The sequence below is a fragment of the Pocillopora damicornis genome, chromosome 6 (assembly GCF_964200805.1).
Source record: "Pocillopora damicornis chromosome 6, jaPocDami1.2, whole genome shotgun sequence".
In the NCBI taxonomy this organism is placed as follows: domain Eukaryota; kingdom Metazoa; phylum Cnidaria; class Anthozoa; order Scleractinia; family Pocilloporidae; genus Pocillopora; species Pocillopora damicornis.
This window is the reverse complement of record NC_142675.1, coordinates 15,725,473-15,743,776: the sequence shown is the minus strand read 5'-3', so window position 1 is coordinate 15,743,776 and position 18,304 is coordinate 15,725,473. Positions and strand designations below refer to the sequence as shown.

Below are 18,304 nucleotides of genomic sequence, written 5' to 3'. Positions count from 1 at the left end.
CATTAAGACAGTATATTTCAGTATTGACGTAAGTGGACTTACCAGAATTGACACCCCCCGAAATGCCGCTGAAAGACGGGTCTTTTTCAAAAAGCTCGAAAATTTTGGCTGTGGTAGCCTTTGGGGAATCTGGTGTTCTTTCTTGTAGTGGTAAATTTTCTGTGTTCTTTCTTTGCTCCACTCTCCATTCCTCTCCACTTTTCTTTCACTTCCATGACAGATCTTTTGGAAACTCCGAACGCGTTGACTTTGTCAGTTATTACCTCCCATACTCGACTCTTGTGTTTGTTAGAAAGTGTCGTAGAAATTTTACTCTTGATTATTTTGATGTTTTTTTTCCGCCTCTTCGAAAATAACTGTCCATTCGGCAGGTGTAAGCTTTGGTTTTTTAGCGCGCTTTGCCGGGGAAGAAGCAACATTTTCTGTAATGTTGTCTCGCCACTAGCACGCGCAAGCTAAAAGATCACGCAACTCCTGGGTTATCACCATGGCAACTGCCTGTACAGCGAGTTTAGCCGTCGGATAACTATACGCCGCGCTATCTGTGCCTTTTGCAACAGCTTTTTATCCACTGGATAACCATGTTATACACCGGATGAGCTTATCCAGTGGATAAATTTATCTGTCCTTTTAACAACCGGATGTTCGATGTTTTCTCTCATGTTATTTTGCAGAGGTAGAACGGTTGCATTAAGATCGGCACCAAGTGAAAGGACTAGTGCCCGCGACTCGTAGCGAGAACTAGGTCCCTTCAAATGAACTACCATCTAAATTTTTCATTAGATTGTCTGATCGTAGGGTCCAAAATGTAATTCTTGTGACTTGTCCCACGAATTCGAACTGGTTTGAATTCGTGAGAGAAGTCGCAAGAACTTGTCTCCCCAAATTATCCAGGTCCCTGCGTGTGAACTGTTCGTGGGACAATTCCTTGCGACTAAATGAAACAATCCAATCATTTCAAAAGAGAAATATAATCGTTTGTCTCCCGATGTGGTTACTTCGAATTTGGTCAATTCGGATGTGGATTGTGACGTTTGGACTGCATACTGCCAGCTTCATCAGCCGAGGAAGATTGGCAGTATATGTGCAATCGAAATGTCGCGATAGACATCCGAAGTGGCCACATTGTGAGAGAAACGATTTTATCATGTAAACTATGGTGTTAAATAAGGATCTCCAGCCCGGAGAAAAGCCGTAACAACTCCTGTGAAAAAATACGAAATCATGGGGTGTCCACTTGATACCGGTTAACCGCTAAATACAGTTTCCACACATTAACGGTATTATAGAAAAAGGTACAAAACGCCTCTTTATGCCTTAGGTGACTACTTACTATACAGAATCTCGCTCAAAAATGCTACTTTGTTTTTGGAGGAGAAATATAAATTAAAAATTACTTGAAAGATGATTCTTAATTTTATTTTGGTGGTTCGGTTTTCAGTGACCGTTCAATATAGACAAGCCCCTGGGATTAAGTAGAGGGTGACTACGATCCCTTATTGGTCCGCTTAATAGGGGTACGAATTACAATGATAAAGGGGAATATTCTGGAGACTTTGGTCACCGACCGCTTAATACAGGGTTACCTACTGATACGGTGTCGTTTAATACAGATTCGACGGTTTTTCAAATTTGGTTAAAAATACTTTGTGATCTAAGACAGTTACTTTTCAGAAATTTCTCAGCTTTTAGTATAATGTTTGTAACGGGTGGATCGCGATATTAAACCAGTCGGAATTTTGAGACGGCAATACCACATTACATTGGCGGCTAGCTAGTTGGAAAATATATTGTTATTGTCATTGAGCTTCGTCGCTATACAACTCTTCCCAATACTACAATATATTATCCCTCGATTAGCCACCAATACAATTCAATAATGGCGTCTTAAAATCGCGATTTTTATTAGATTGCATCCTTCTCTACCATACGAATAAATGTTTTTATTATCCGCAGGTTTAAACGTTTATGAAGGGGTGACTCTAAACAGAACCAAAATGATCTTTACAATGAGAGGTAAAATTAGCATTTTTTCGATTTTTATCCTTGGTTTGACCACCTTCCTCATGTACGCCTCATACCAAGTGAAGTTTGGACAAGAAATTAGCCAGCCCACTCACAGCAACAGCACAACGGGTAAGTCAACGAGTTGGAAATGATTTACAGCATTAGATACTCATCCGATGAATTATGCCGTCAAAATCTAAATTAAGACGCAGGCAAATATTTAGGAAATTAAAAGTAACATAACTTAGTTCGAACAAGGGAAATAACAACGCTTCCGAAAGCTTAACAGGCCTACTTACGTCGCGTTGTCCCGTTCACCGTTCACCAGAAATTAGCCCTTCGCAATGTAATATTATCGCCGATTCAAGATAACAAACTGAAGATCGTTTTAAATTGGTTTTCAAAATTAACTAGCGTACAATGATCACCCTGGGCGTTGATGGGTAATTACTGCAGAGAACACGCCCCTGATCAGTTAGCCTTGGCTGTTCCGGTGTTTTGGGTTTTAGATCGCTCTAGCGCTCTGTCAGTTTCGAGCTAGTCATTACCCACATTACCCTTACTTTTTTTAAGTTTTTTATCTCTAGTGGCGTTCTCCAGGGGTCAGTGCCCCCTTTCAGTTTGAGAAGCATAACCAATTCAACAGCATAAGCAAATTAAAGGGCAACTACAGGTATTATGAGTCTCCAACATATGTATGACAACAAAGATGAATTTGAATACCAAATATTTCCAGATCATCTTCAGCTAAGCACCTGTGAACACCTAAGAGTTTACAGGTGATAGAAGGCTCTATTGGTGTTCCATCGATTAAGGAAGCTAACATCGTCTTGGAACTTCTGAGTAGTTAGGATTCCCTTTTCTTGGCGTTTAGAAAAGGCCCATGTCATTGAACCAACTCGAGACTACAGCTATGGTGCAAAATTTAGTTTACAGTTCTGTACAGTTCGCGTATTCGCATCACTGGCTGAGACTGGAGTATCTTTTTAACACCATTGGAGGGATAAGATTGCCTCCTGTAGCTCTCCTGATGTTGAGTGACTTTAGTGATTGTGGCTTAAACCTTAATTCACTTACTGAGCTGAAGTTGAAGAATTCTTTAGGAGAGATATTCTTGTTGATGAAAGGAATACTAGCGTGATCATTCAGGTCGTTCACAGTCGGTGCGATTATGCTAAGAGAGTGCTTATTTAGGATATCTGCAATCTTCTTTTGTTTTTGACCAATGGTTTCGCCTTCAGTTATTTGAATAGTCTCTGACATTGCTTTGCGAAGTATCCCTTAATCTTCTCAGGCTAACAACGCGATTTCTCTGTTGTCGTAGATACTTTTCTCAATCGCTCAATCGTCCGAAAGCCTGCTGATGAATTCATTTTGTCGTTCCCGTTCGGATGACCAGATTTCTTTGGCCATTTTGGATGGTCTGTAAAGACGGACCCAAAATATATCTCTATGAGTCCTTTTGATTTCTGACCTCAATGTTAATTGATTCTAAACCAACGAACTGTTTCAGCATTTTTAACGCGCTTTGTTTAAAGGTTGGACCTTGCACAAATTATGAAGGCACCTTTGAAATCTGTTCTATCTTGTCGATTTGGCTTTAATTCTTTAGCATAAAACTGGCTATCTGGATAGCTGTCATCGACTTTGGTCTCTCAGAGAACTAGAATATCTAACAAATTGTTCAACATGTTCCTAACCTCGAATAGCTTGATTCCGTCGGTGCTGTTTGTTTCCTTGTTGTAGGAAGAAGCGAGATAAATAAGCTCGAAAGTGCTGCCTAGGAAAAAAAATTCATCTCTAAAACTTCGCTCATCGTAATTGGTCTTATTTCATACGTCTTGGTTCTTTATTTTTTTTTTTTACTTTTTTCTTCTTTTCCAAGCAAGGTAATCATTCTTGAAGTTCTTTTCATTGGAGAGATCCCCAATCACTACAATAACGTAAAAAGCGTAATAATTAACTATTTGCAAAGTTCTACGCTGAATCAATTTCCTTCTCTAGTATTGAATTAAATAATTCTGGTTAGGTCCGACTTGATTTCGAGCACTTCAAAATAAACGACAACATTTTGTTTATCGTAGATGAGATCGTCTGTCGAAAGGTTGTTCCTCAAGCTACAGCCACAGAAAAACCCACAAATAATTCATCGCCAAAGCCTTTCGTTTATCTCACTCAAACAGAACAATGCCTTCCTTCAAACTTTGCCTCTTCTTCCGAGATCGGCGACCCCGAGACATGTAACTGTGATGTCATAGTGCTAAGCTTTCGTACCAAATGTCAAGTGCAAAAGTCGCCTCACATCACTCATCTGTTCTATCCCAATATTGGATGGGGAACGGGACGAAATGTGCTGTATTTTGCTGCCATAACGAGATCTCCAAAATACCATTATTACATTTTTATGGATGATGATGTGATTCTGCATTTCCATTCAATTGCTCCTCCACAAATGAAGAGGCTTCCGCCATTTAGAGTCTTCGAACAATGGCTCCTAGATTACGAGCCAGCAGTTGGCATTGTGAATTACCAATGGCATCATCGGGGCATCTGGACCAATGACCTACGAAAGAAAATGTGTAACAAGAGGGACAGTCCCCTTGTGTTACCTATACTATGGTTCGATGCTCTTTTCAATGCATTTCATTACAAATCTATTGAGCATCTCTTCCCTTACCGTACGCAGTATGAAAGCAAAACCTGGTGGTCATCGCAAATCTACATGTTTTCTGCTGTGGAACTGATATTTCGAGGTCAGGCATTGATGTTTGCGCCTGTTACTGCGGGAAATCCAAAACATCGTCCATATCCAAGGTCTTTAGAGGACGAAAACACAAGGTGGAGAGATTACATCGATACGATTCGACAGGAAGCTCCTTTGATTTACAGAAATCAGACTTTATTCGAAGATTTTAGGCAGAATCTTGAGGGTTATGTCAACAACTCGACAACGTATTGCATGAATGTAACACGGTATCAACAGATTAAACCATACGCTCATTTTGATTTTCAGACAGAGATGTAGTTGATGAGGTTAGTGAAGAGGTAAACTATACTTCATCGATTTTTTCTATTCTTTTTTATTCTAGACCCAATCCGTGGATGAAATGCTATACCCATTCAAATTATAAGCTGCTTTGTTTGTTTATAAACTTGTTGAACTGTGAGTCTCAACAAAGCGATGTCCGTCAGGAGGAGTACGACTAAACTGCTGTCACATTGGGAATTAAACCATTTTTTTACTTGTCGGTTGCACTCAGTTTATTTACCGGATAAGTATTTCCTGATCCATATTTTTATTCATTATATGTGTGTTAGTACATTCACCATAATTGGGGAGTTTAACCGGCCTCATTAAACTGTTCAGACCTCTAAATTCAAATTTTTATTCTGACCGGAATCATCGCTCTCTGTTTGAACCCAAAGATTTAGTAACCTCGCTTTCTCGATTCGTATTTTGGATAAGTTTGAGAGCCTCGTTGAGGGCCATCCGACAGGAAAAACTCGGTCTTTAACGAACAGAAGGACAGGTCTATATCTTCATCAATATAAATTGTGCATCAAATTATCGCAACCAACCGCGTTTTGAGATGCCAAAGGGTGAACAAACTTTTCCGAAATTAGACTTTAAACGGTGCCATTGTAAAATCATCATAGTAACCTGGCCTTAAATTCATAACCATTTTGTGAGCTTCTCAAAAGGCTGCTGCTTTGTTCTTCCAAAAAAAAGATTATATGAGTCGAGAATGCCTTTTTGTGGTGCTACCAACTATGTAAGCAGACCGCCAAGCGATGAAAAAAAGACTTTTTATAATTCACAGTTTAGCAGCCAGGCCGTTAAGCATAATTCAAAATGGTGTCTGTCGTTGTCCATTTTTAGCTCATATGACGATAAATTCAGAAAGTCAGTGTGTCCTAGGAGGGAGGAGGTGGCTTTATCATTTTCCGGTATAAGCGTGAGTTAGAAATCACTGCTAATGTGACGTCACGTAGCAACAAAACAAGCGCTTCGCATAGCTTGCTTAGTTTAGCGAGGGAACGCTATGAGTGAGAAACAAAGAGAAAGCCAATAGAGGTCATTTTTAAGTTATATATTGACTTCGGAACGCGTCAAGACAAACCGAAACTAACGATGTTTTCTTTGTAAGCCTCATAAAAAGGTTTTTCCTTTTTAATAAAATAGCTATACCTGATATTATCAGGAGTCAATCTAACCAGTCATTTTGTTCACTAATCTTTTTAACTTTTAGTTAGTTATTTCATCGAATTGTCCTGAACAGTGGTGAAGCAAGGGTGTGTATTGTCAGCTTGTGTTGTAAAGCACTTAGTGAGAGCCAAAGACTCTTGAGCGTTTAGGTTGCTGCCTTGTGTTTTGAACTTGTGATCACCGAAAACCGACTTGATATTCTTATCTTCTTATTAATATATAAATACTGATGAAATACCAAGATTTTTCCTTTTCCTTAAAAGTCATATTTTCATCGCGCGTAGCGAAGATACTATTTGGCGTCGCCATGGTTACTAACATGATTAGCCAATTAAAAGAGAGCTTCCCGTTCAGGCGCGCGGCCGGTTCTTTTGAAATTTCATTCACAAAATGGCTTCGAGGTGCGAAAACGATACAGTTACCGGTGACTTTCTCGACGAGCTGCCAAATTTTCATATCGATACTTTTTCAAGCTTGAAGAACATTCAGGAAGATTTGCCGAAGTCTCGGAAAGTGATGTCGAAAATATGAGAAAAATATAAGTATTATCGTCTTTATTTCTCCTTCATAACTATATATCCGAGTTTCATAAAATTTTTGTGACAGGCACTTTTCTATCATTTAGAAATTTCATCAGTATCTATAAAATAAACAGAACATTACATGGCCGCTTGGGAATACGAATTTTATCTTCTCGTGCTGATACTTTCAGCACTCGAAGATAAAATTCGTATCCCCAAGTGGCCATGTAATATCCTCTATATACCACTAGTATATTAATATAAATTATAATAACTTGTTGGTCTAAATAACTATCATACATTATTATATCCTATTAGTCTAAATTATCTCGTAATAATTCAGCTGACGGGCAGGAGTGCAACTTTTAAAAGCTTTTTCTCCATGTATTTATCTTTATCTGTAATAAATTTTGAATATATAACGCGTGTTGTCTTTGGTTAAAAGGGCCTGCTGTATCAGAGTACAAAGCGTTGTCGCTTGTTAGTCTACGAGGGTACACTATATACCATTGGTATTTTCTTTACATAACTATATTTTTTATTATTCTAAATAACTACGTAATTCAGCCAACGGGTTGGGATGTAATTTGTGAAGACTACCTCTACACGTATCTATCACTATCTATAATAGAGTTCGGATATAATACACGCTGTTATTGGTTGAAAGAGCGTGCTTCATCAGAGTACAAAGCATAAGCTGAGCTAAAGCTGTCACGCCATCTGCCAAATTGTATAATGTCCGACCTTTTCCAGGATTTCTCTCTGGCTTTTTTTTTGTTAATTGAAGGTGAAATTTCGTAACAAGCGAGCTGGAAATAAAGTAGCAACAAAAGAACCAAACAAACATACCAAGAGCCGTAATTTACCTTATTTTATCACATAAACTACGGTGTTATAGAAGGATTTCCAGCCCTGAAAAAAGCTGTAACAACACACGCGAAAAAATATCGTAGTTTTTCACGTGTGTTTGATATCGCCAATAGCTGCTTACACGTCACTCGCCTTTAGCGCCACTCGGTCGGGTTGATGAATGAACGGCAAAGCCTTCACGATACAAAGTGGTTTGTCGGAATTTTAACGGATTATGGCTGCCAAAACACTGAATACTCCGTATCTCTTACAGACAGTGATGTTCAAGCTTTCCTAGAAAGGGAAGAACACCAAATACGGAAAGAAAAAGCGAAAGTTACGTATTCGGTGGCTTTAGTAGTGGCATTCTTGAGGCTGAGAACGAAAACGACAAATGAAAGATTTGCCACAGACCGATTTTTGGCCCTGTATCTAAAAAATTTCCTTTGTTGGTAAGGACAAAATCAATAACTGAGAATTTTGTATATTGTAATTTATGTCTATGGTTTGTTTTTGTAGTGTTCCGACGCATTTTTTCATGTTGAGCCTTAGCGTCAACGCACTTTGCGATTTTTATCCGGGGATTGTCGATCCATTCGCATTCAATAAAGTTGACTTTCATTGTCAGTAAAAGGCTGTTCTGTTTATAAGATAAACAAAATAATGCATGGTTGCTTGAAGATATGGAAATATTCTTCTCGTGGTCAACTCGACATCTCACTCGTTCACTGCGCTCACTTGTGAGTTATCGAATTAACACTCGAAGAGAAATTCCATATCTACTCGCGCCCATGTATTATCCTCTATATAACGTAAGCAAAGACGAAAATCCTCAAAGAAGAAACGAATGGACACTTCGACTTTTCAAGGTTTTCACGCTCAGTTAGATTGCAAGCTTAAGTACGGTAATAAGATCAAACACAGCTAACTCTCGCATAGTATATATAGTTTCGTCATCGAAAATAAAACAGAACAAAACAGCAGTGATGAAATATATAGCCAAACTGGCATAGCTGTTAAAATTCATACTTATCATGACGGTGTCAGAGCGACTGCGATCGTGCTGAGGTCCATCGCGGCTAGCTCATCATCGCAGTCTCCGGTCATCGCAGTGAAGGCCTCAGAAATGACATCGGCCGCCCTTTGAGTGAACAACTAAGAGCTTGCTCTGATGTCCTTTCCGATGCCTTGAGTGGAAGGCCACGTTAGTCCCAGCAGGAAAGTTTTATGGCGTTGTCATCCCAAGTAATCTTCATTTTCTTGTGAATTCGGCTGTCGTTAATTCATAAAACACACACCTTGAGCAGTTTGTTTTCTAACTGTCATGTGAAAAAACTTGTGATTTATTATGAGCCACAATTCGGCCGGATTTCACTGAAGTTTCATATTCAGGTTCTATTTTAAAGACCACAAAAAACTTCAGGCAAACGTGTTAAATTCGACCAGCCAAACTATTTCAGTTTGTAAACTATTGCAGATTGTGGACTTTGATTATTTGTGAACTTTAATGGTTCGACATTTTTGACAGCTTAAGTCTTCTTCAACCAATCAGATTTGAACCATTCTCACAAGGCTTCTTATTGCCTTATTGCAGAGCTGGCTTGGAAAATAAATTTTGTTTTGAATATTGAAAGTAATGCATGAGGAGTTTTACGTATTCTTTAATAGCAAACAAATAGAGAAGCCTTGACTGTGCTCTGTTCCGCTGTGAAGCATTTAGGAAGCGGCTAGAGCACTCAGAAAGTGGGGAGAAACACTCGACTACGTCTTTCTACAATTCTTTCGTGCTCTTGCCGCTTCCTGAGTGCTTTACAACAAAACAGAACATAGTCAAGGATTATCTATTTGTTAATTACCATTTTTTTATGACCACTTTGTCTGTTAATATTGTACTATGAGACCTTTCTTTCGCTTTCCAATGCTTGTAAAACCTTCCAAATTCTTCCTATATTCCTTTGAGGGTTTATGAGGAAAAAAAGAGTTTTTCTATCTGGGTATTTTAAAAACAGAGCTTTTCTCAATCAAAGTCTGGATGTTGTAACTATGGTAATCACTCTGTTATTGTATTTTCTTTAATGATATCACAAAGTAAGATTTGTTTTTGTAGCATTGACCAGTCAAACCTTCTCTTTTGTTTTAGCTTGCCATTTACATTTCTATTAACTGAACTTTTCTTTTTTAGGAAAGTTTTATACAACTTTTTCTTAAGGAAAATGTTAAAGCATCGTGCAACATTAAAAACAGTACTTAAAATACTCTTACCTCGTGCTGTTATCACTTTTAATTGAAATTGATCTTTACTTTGCTTGAAACCGTTAATGAAAGAGTTACAGATACAGCCATTAGTCAAATTTTCACTTACAAATCATTTTCGGAGTTAACTGAACATAGGAGAGTGTTCGTTTTAGTTTTATAACCAACTGCTTTTGTTGTTCATGGCATTTTTACTTGGGCTATGTAGGTAGACCAAGTCTAGGTTTCGGTTTCCTATCTATCTATCTATCTATCCGTCGACGACTTCGAAAGTGTGTAAGCTTGCGTTACTTGACGGTCTGCGGTATTCCTCTACAAGCATGAAAGCGAGGCAACCGTGAAAACGAGTTAGGTCTCTTTGCTCTCTGCTTCTCGTGGTGCGAAGCTTGATTGAAAACCATAAAGAATTGCTTTCCTTCTGGAATGCTCAAAGTACTTACAAACACACACACCATTCGCAGTAGACCCGCACTCAATAAATGAGGCGCGATGTACCATCACACCTTCACAAGGTTTCAAGCTCTATTTATGTCTTTGCTGTTACGATACGAGTGATTAATGATTGAACTGGTCTTAAACATGTTATTTGAAATCAATATAAATAAAATAACCCTGCACAAATACGAGTAAACTGTACCATCAAGCATTTAAGCTCGTGATGTTTATGCTGTAATGATTTGTATAGTTAGATAGATATAGATAGATAGTTTATTATCAAATAAAATACATTGCAGCCATAGGCTGAATTGCGTGCTTTTCACAATCATTGATTATATAAGACTATATAAGACTACCTATTACAAAAATGCTAAGACCTAAATAAAATTACTAATATAACTAATATAGCTAATATACAGCAGTGGAATAGCTAAAAATCTAGGTTAGCACACGCGCACATAGCCGGGATAAATGAAAATTTGAAACGGTCAGTGCGAAAGCGCGGCATGTTAAAAACGCGCCGGTGTCTAGTATTGTAAGCTGTAAAAAGCCTATCTGGCAGCAAATTATATAATTTGTGAGACGGATTTGAGACAGACAAAAACAGATCCGTACATAATTTCATGCGTCTGTCATAGAGCGAAGCTAAACCGTGCCTGTCAAAAGAGTCATGGTATGACAGTTCTGGTGAAATGATGGACAATGCGCGTCTTTGGACCCTTTCAATGTCATCACTAAGATACGCAGGTAACGCATGATGGAATATTTGTGCGCAGTATTCCAGAATAGGACGCATAGTTGTACAATAAAAATTAATTATGTCATCCGCTGGAACGCGGGCTCTCTTCAGGAGGACTAAAAAGTATAATCGTTTGTTTGCTCTTTTTATAACATCATTGACGTGGTTATTCCACTTAAGGTTACACGAAATAGTCACGCCTAGGATCCTAGCCGACTCTACCGTCTCTAATTCTTTGCCAAGAGGGGAGTGAAATGGTGTTTCTGCCTTTTGTAGTCGATGACCATAACTTTGCATTTGTCAGCGTTAAGCTACATCTTCTGTGCTTCGGACCAATCCTCCACCACTTTGACAGCGGTTTGGACGTCACCTAATGCGTTACGCGGGACGATCTCTGCCACCGTCGTGTCATCAACGTGCTTCCAAGTTTGGACGTGGGGAATTCTTAGATCGTTTATCATTAGCAAGAAGAGCCATGGCCCCAATTTTGTCCCCTGAGGTACACCAGCTGGTACGGGGCCCCACTCAGAGAGAGAAAAGCAGATAATTAAATAATTAATAAATTATCTAATAATAATATATTATTAATATAATTTCTATTATATATATTATTAATATAATTTCTATTATATATTAAAATATATATATTTTATATAATATGTATATAAAATATATTATCATCTTATTTAAAATTTATATTGATAAGAAAATCCTTCAAAAATATAAGTAAACTGTAACATCAAGCATTTAAACTCAGTTAATGTTTCTGCTTTTACAATAATCATTTTCAGCGTTTCAATAACGCTTTAACTATTCATTTGTTGATTAACCATTTCACCAATTTTTCATTTTCAACCTAGGGTATCCCCAACGTTGTATCCAGGGTTTTTGTGATTATTAGGATTCCTAGAAAACATTTAGCATGTGAAATACTGGGGCGAATTTAATTTTACATACTAATAATTCCTGATGCTCATCGGAAAAGGCTAAAAGGTATGCCATGTCAGGCAACAAATTTAAAAAAAAAATGTTTTAAACATTCCATTTCTATCTGATAAAAGAGGCCACATTCGCTTTCTACAAGCTTGAATTTTGGGAGGTTTGCTCAATACGCTTAAAGCCTTATCCTCAAACGCTTGAGATACGCTCAAAGCTCTCGCCAGAAGGAATCTCTTGGACTTCTTTTAAGATGTATTACCCTTAAACGCCCAAGATCTCATTTATAATTCTCTTTACTTACTGTCATACAACTTTTATGATGCTGTTTCTGAGAATTTGGCACTGGATCAACGAAAAAATCCTTAAACTTATAATTTTTTATCCTCATCACTTGTCTGATTAATATTGTAATGATATGGTAAGGAGAGATTCTGCCTTCGTCACTCATGGGAGTTAAAGGGTTAAGTGATTGTTTTCATTTCCAAGGTCCTTATGCAAAGACGCGCTTTCTTTGTCACACATAAGTAGCCCGAGTGAACGCCTGTAAGTGTGTATGCAACCTATGACTTGATATAAGAACTTCAGCTTCATTTTGCTCTTGTTTCCTTAATGCTTGCTGTTATCAGTCCTTCCATACCATTTCGTGTCACTTTATGTTCTAAAGTAATAGTGATGGGAAAAAGCTTTGACGCAGGCTCAAAATACTCACTAGAAATACCTCAATTGTATTTTTGGATTAGATTGTTGTTATGTTATCGTTCAACTTTTCACCCCATCCAAAGAACCAACCTGTGCCAGCAGAAAACGCTGGGTACCTAATCACAAGCATACAAGGGATGTAAAAAAAACCCTACATCAGAAAAACTCTACATCGGAAGCATTGAACGTGATCTTACAAGAAAACGACCCGTTAACTTACAATTATTCGAAGCGCTTTATATCCGAAGGTGAAAGCCGGAACTTTTAAGACTGTAAAGGGAAGAATGTATTGAATTAGGAGACCTTCTATTATTTGAAATCTTTGAAGTCTTTAATAAACCATGAGATAAAAAAAGACATATTCTATGTTACATAAACGAGAAACTGTGTAATGATAATTACAATAATATACTATGGCCAAAATTAAATTATGTAATTTTAACAGTTTGTGTTCATGGAACGTTCTGTGTTAATCTTTAGGTGGAGGCAAACCTTGCGACGTAAATTATATCGCTGGGGTTTAGGCTTCGGCAGAATTTCATTTAACGGCTGATGGCTTAGGGCCCTAGATCCACTAAATAATTTCTTATCCTGCATATGCATGATATCCTTGACACTCAATGAAACTGAAATATGACGCCGCTTGTAACATCTGTTTAAAAAGCTCTGTAATATGTTTAGATCGCGTTTATACGCACCGTACACTGAAAGGCCATAAGTTAAATTAGGTAATACAATTTTCTTAAAAAGGAGATCTATTTCATTCTGGCCATATTGTTCCTTTCTCAGAGTTCTTAATATATAGAGGCACTCGTTAGCCTTAATTAGTTTGACCTTAACATGAGAACTAAACTTACAATCACACTGAAGTGTGACTCCGAGTAAGCACAATTCAGTATGTTATGGAATGCAATTGACTGGATTATAGTCAGAGGTATCAGTATTGCCTAGTACCGGTGCAACAATTGTTGAATCATCAGCATATTTGAATAACGCAGGGAAGCCATCATATGTAATTTCAAGATCGTTAAGAAAAATATTAAAGAGATGGGGGCCACTAACACTACCTTGTGTAGTACCCTTATTGACGGCTTTCCACCTACAGTGATAGTTACCAGACAAAATGCGTTGCTGCCTACCAGATAAAAAAACTGTGATACCAATTAACAAGATATGGAGATAGATGTAATTGTTTAAGCTTGGTGGACAAGAGATTATGTTTCACCGAGTCAAATGCCTTGGAAAAATCCATGGTAAAGTTATTATCATCTAGGTATTTGCAAATCTGTTGCTGAATAGATAGGAGCGCAGATGGGCAATTCCCACCCTCTCTGTACGCGAATCGACTACTGCTCAGGTGATCCTCCATGACGCGTCTGACATGTGTGGTGCATTGTTACATACAGCCCTTTCAAGAGCTCTAGCAATCACCGGTGTTACACTGATTCCCCGGAAATCACCATTCTCCTTAGGTACGTCAACCCTAGGTAATGGACTGATGTTCGCTCTTTTCCAAGATTCAGGCGAGGAATGAATTGAAGGGAAAGATTCCACACATAAGAGATAACCGGGGTTAGTAGTTCCGCGTGTTCTTTTGAAAACCAAAAAGGAATTTCGTCCGGGCCGGTTGCCGTTTTCTTCAGATTAGACATAGTGCTCCAGTTTTTACCGCTTTCTGTTCTCACTAATCACTTCCAAAATCCTCTTATTCAACTCTTTCAGCCTAGCTTCATCGGACACCCTCGATTTCGACCTCAAAATGGCTTTAACAAGAGGGATCACCCAGGCAGGGTCACGTGATGACATAGTGACCACCCTTACTGGCATACACCTATCCAAGTGACCCCGTATCGTTGTCTCCAGTTTGTTCACAGCCTCGTTTACATTCTCGGTATCAATTACCGCTCCCCAGTCCTCTCCTACCAAAGCCATGTACAAATCCTGTTTCCTATGTAGACGTCTGTCCCGGATGTTAACTTTACGACGCACAGGGTGAAGTTTAGATCCTGCGGGCAAAATCACACCTCAATGATCCGATTTTGGTGACACGTAAAAAGGGTAACACCTTGCAAACAAATCGGGCCAGTCTGTTAAACAATTATCCAAGTGTGAATCGCCACGCGTCGGGAAATCAACCAGTACATTCCAGCCAGACAAAGGTTGTAATCCATCCATGTCCAACTGATTGAAATCTCCGCCCAGAGCAATGATGGTTTTTGGGTGGGCCTCAAGTACATTATCCGTGTAGCCAATAAGATAGTTCATTATATCGTTCTCTGCATAACTATGTTTAGGCGGGTGATAAATTCCGCACACAAGAAATCTATACCCCGTAGGGGGGCAGAGAGTAATGCAAATTACTTCATAAAGCCTTGAGAGATAAATATCCACAACAGATAGATTTTTCTTGACGTAAACAGCCACGCCGCCCTTGTTCCTCATATCAAGTCCTGACCAATTCCTATCCCTCCTATATATATTAAAATCCGCAATATTCACCACGGCATCGGGCTGATCTAGCTTTAAATGGGTCTCAGTAGCAATGCACACATCAACATCATGGTTTTTCAAATCTGCCTCCAGCACAACATACGCCCGCACCTTGTTCTTCATTTTGGAGAGACTGTAGATATTAATGAACATACATTTCGGCACCGCAAACTCAGACTGGTTGTCAGGTTTGCACGGTTTCTCACGATGAATCGAAGTGAGATGTCATGTTAGCCATAACTCTCGAGGAGGAGGTTTAGCGGGGTGACGACTCCTTACTACCTCTATCGGTTGTTGTCTTTCCGACCTACACATCTTAGAGCCGAATTTTTCGTTTCCTCTACCGTCTCTCCGTTTCCCTGGTCCTTTGTACTTGAGTATACCGAGCTCTTTTAGACCTCCAATCTATATAAAGCCTGGATTTATTAGTAGGTTATAAAACTAAAACGAAAACTCTCCTATGTTCAGTTAACTCCGAAAAAGGTTTGAATGGTGGCTGTATCTGTGACTCTTTTACTTACGGTTTCAAGCAAAGTAAAGATTAATTTCAATTAAAAGTGATAACAGCACGAGGTAAGAGTATTTCAAGTACTGTTTTTAATGTTGCACAGTGCTTTAACATTTTCCTTAAGAAAAGTTTGTATAAAACTTTCCTAAAAAAAGAAGAGATTAGTTAATAGAAATGTAAATGGCAAGCTAAAACAAAATAAAAGGTTTGACTGGTCAATGCTATAAAAACAAACTTTACCTTGTGATATCATTCAAGAAAATACAATGACAGAGTGATTACCATAGTTACAACATCCAGACTTTGATTGAGAAAAGCTCTGTTTTTAAAATACCCGAATAGAAGGAATATAGAAAGAATTTGGACGTTTTTACAAGCTTTGGAAAGCGAAAGAAAGATCTCATAGTGCAATATGAACAGACAGGGCGGTCCTCAAAAAAATGGTAATTAACAAATAGATAATCCTTGACTGCGCCCTGTTTTGTTGTAAAGCACTCAGGAAGCGGCCAGAGCACGAAAGAAGTGTAGGAAGACGTAGTCGAGTGCTTCTCCCCACTTTTTGAGTGCACTAACCGCTTCCTAAGTGCTTCGCAACGGAACAGAGCACATTCAAGGCTTCTCTATTTGTTTACTAATAAAGAATCCCCCCAACATTACTTTCAATATTCAAAACAAAATTTTATTTTCAAATCCAGCTCCGCAATAAGGCAATTAGAATCCTTGTGAGAATGGTTCAAATAATCTGATTGGTTGAAGAAGACTAAAGCTGTCGAAAATGTCGAACCATTTAAGTTCACAAATCATCAAAATCCACAATCTGCAATAGTTTACAAACTGAAATAGTTTGGCTGGTCGAACTTAACAAGTTTGCCTGAAGTTTTTTGTGGTCTTTAAAATTGAACCTGAAAGTGAAACGTTCAGTGAAATCCAGCCGAATTGTGGCTCATAATAAATCACAAGTTTTTTTACATGACAGTTAGAAAACAAACTGCTCAAGGCGTGTGTTTTATGAATGAACGACAGCCGAATTCACAAGAAAATGAAGATTGCTTGGGATGAAAACGCCGTAAAACTTGCTGTGACTAATGTAGCCTTCCACTCAAAGCATCGGAAAGGACATCGGAAGAAACTCGAGTACGCGGCCGATGTCATTTCTGAGGCTTGCTTCACTGGTGTGACTGGAGACTGCGATGATGAGCTAGCCACGATGGACCTCAGCACGATTGCAGTCGGTCTGACACTGTCATGATAAGTATGAATTTTAACAGCTATGTCAGTTTGGTTATATTTTTCATCATTGCTGTTTTGTTATGTTTTGTTTTCGAACACGAAACTTTATATACTATGCGAGAGTTAGCTGTGTTTGATTTTTATTACCGTACTTAAGCTTGCAATCTAACTGAGCGTGAAAACCTTCAAATGTCCATACGTTTCCTATTTGAGGATTTTCGTCTCTGCTAACGTTATATAGAGAATTATACATGGGCGCGCGTAGATATGGAATTTCTCTTGGAGTGTTTAACTCGATAGCTCACGAGTGAGCGCAGTGAACGAGTGAGATGTCGAGTTGAACACAAGAAGAATAATTCCATATCTTCAAGCAACCATATATTATTTTGTTTATCTTATAAACATAATAGCCTTTTACTGACAATGAAAATCAACTTTATTAATGAATGGATCGACAATCCCCGGATAAAAATCGCAACAGTGCGTTGGCGCTAAGGCTCAACGTGAAAAAATGCGTTGGAACACTACAAAAACAAACCATAGACAAAAATTTCAATATAAAAAATTCTGAATTATTGATTTTGTCCTTACCGACAAAGGAAATTTTTCAGATACAGGGCCAAAATCAGTTTGTGGCAAATCTTTCATTTGTCGTTTTCGTTCTCAGCCTCAAGAATGCCACTACTAAAGCCACCGAATACGTAACTTTCGCTTTTTCTTTCCGTATTTGGTGTTCTTCCCTTTCTAGGAAAGCTTGAACATCACTGTTTGTAAGCGATAAGGAGTATTCAGTGTTTTGGCAGCCATAATCCGCAAAAAATTCCGACAAACTACTTTGTATTGAGAATTGTGAAGGCTTTGTCGTTCATTGATCAACCCGACCGAGTGGCGCTAAAGGCGAGTGACGTGTAGGCAGCTGACTGGCGATATCAAACACACGTGAAAAACTACGATATTTTTTCGCGTGTGTTGTCACGGCTTTTCTCAGGGCTGGAAATCCTTGTATGACACTGTAGTTTATGTGATAAAATAAGGTAAATTAGGACTATTGGCATGTTTGTTTGGTTCTTTTGTTGCTACTTTTCGGCTCGCTTGTTACGAAATTTCACTTTCAATCAACGAAAAAAAAAGCCAGAGAGAAGTTCTGGAAAAGGTCGGACATTATACAATTTGGCAGATGGTGTAAAAGCTTTAGCTCAGCTTATGCTTTGTACTCTGATGAAGCACGCTCTTTCAACCAATGACAGCGCGCATTATATCCGAACTCTATTATAGATAGAGATAGATACGTGGAGAGGTAATATTTACAAATTACATCTTAACCCGTTGGCTGAATTACTTAGTTATTCAGATTAATAAAAAATATAATTATGTACAAAAATACCAATAGTATGTAGAATACCCTCGTGGACTAACAAGCGACA

At 38.4% G+C, this 18,304-nt stretch overlaps 2 pseudogenes across 1 annotated transcript in view; one reads left to right on the top strand and one right to left on the bottom strand.

Annotated features, from left to right (window-relative positions):
* The window catches only part of LOC149044175 (uncharacterized), a 123,328-nt pseudogene that overhangs the window by 10,421 nt on the left and 94,603 nt on the right, over positions 1–18,304 (top strand). The window contains exons 2-3 of the transcript XR_016187624.1: positions 1,957–2,136; positions 4,092–4,111. The product of XR_016187624.1 is annotated as an uncharacterized LOC149044175 (transcript). The remainder of the gene's footprint in view (positions 1–1,956; positions 2,137–4,091; positions 4,112–18,304) is intronic.
* Positions 10,544–11,684, bottom strand: LOC149044188 (uncharacterized; annotated as a pseudogene).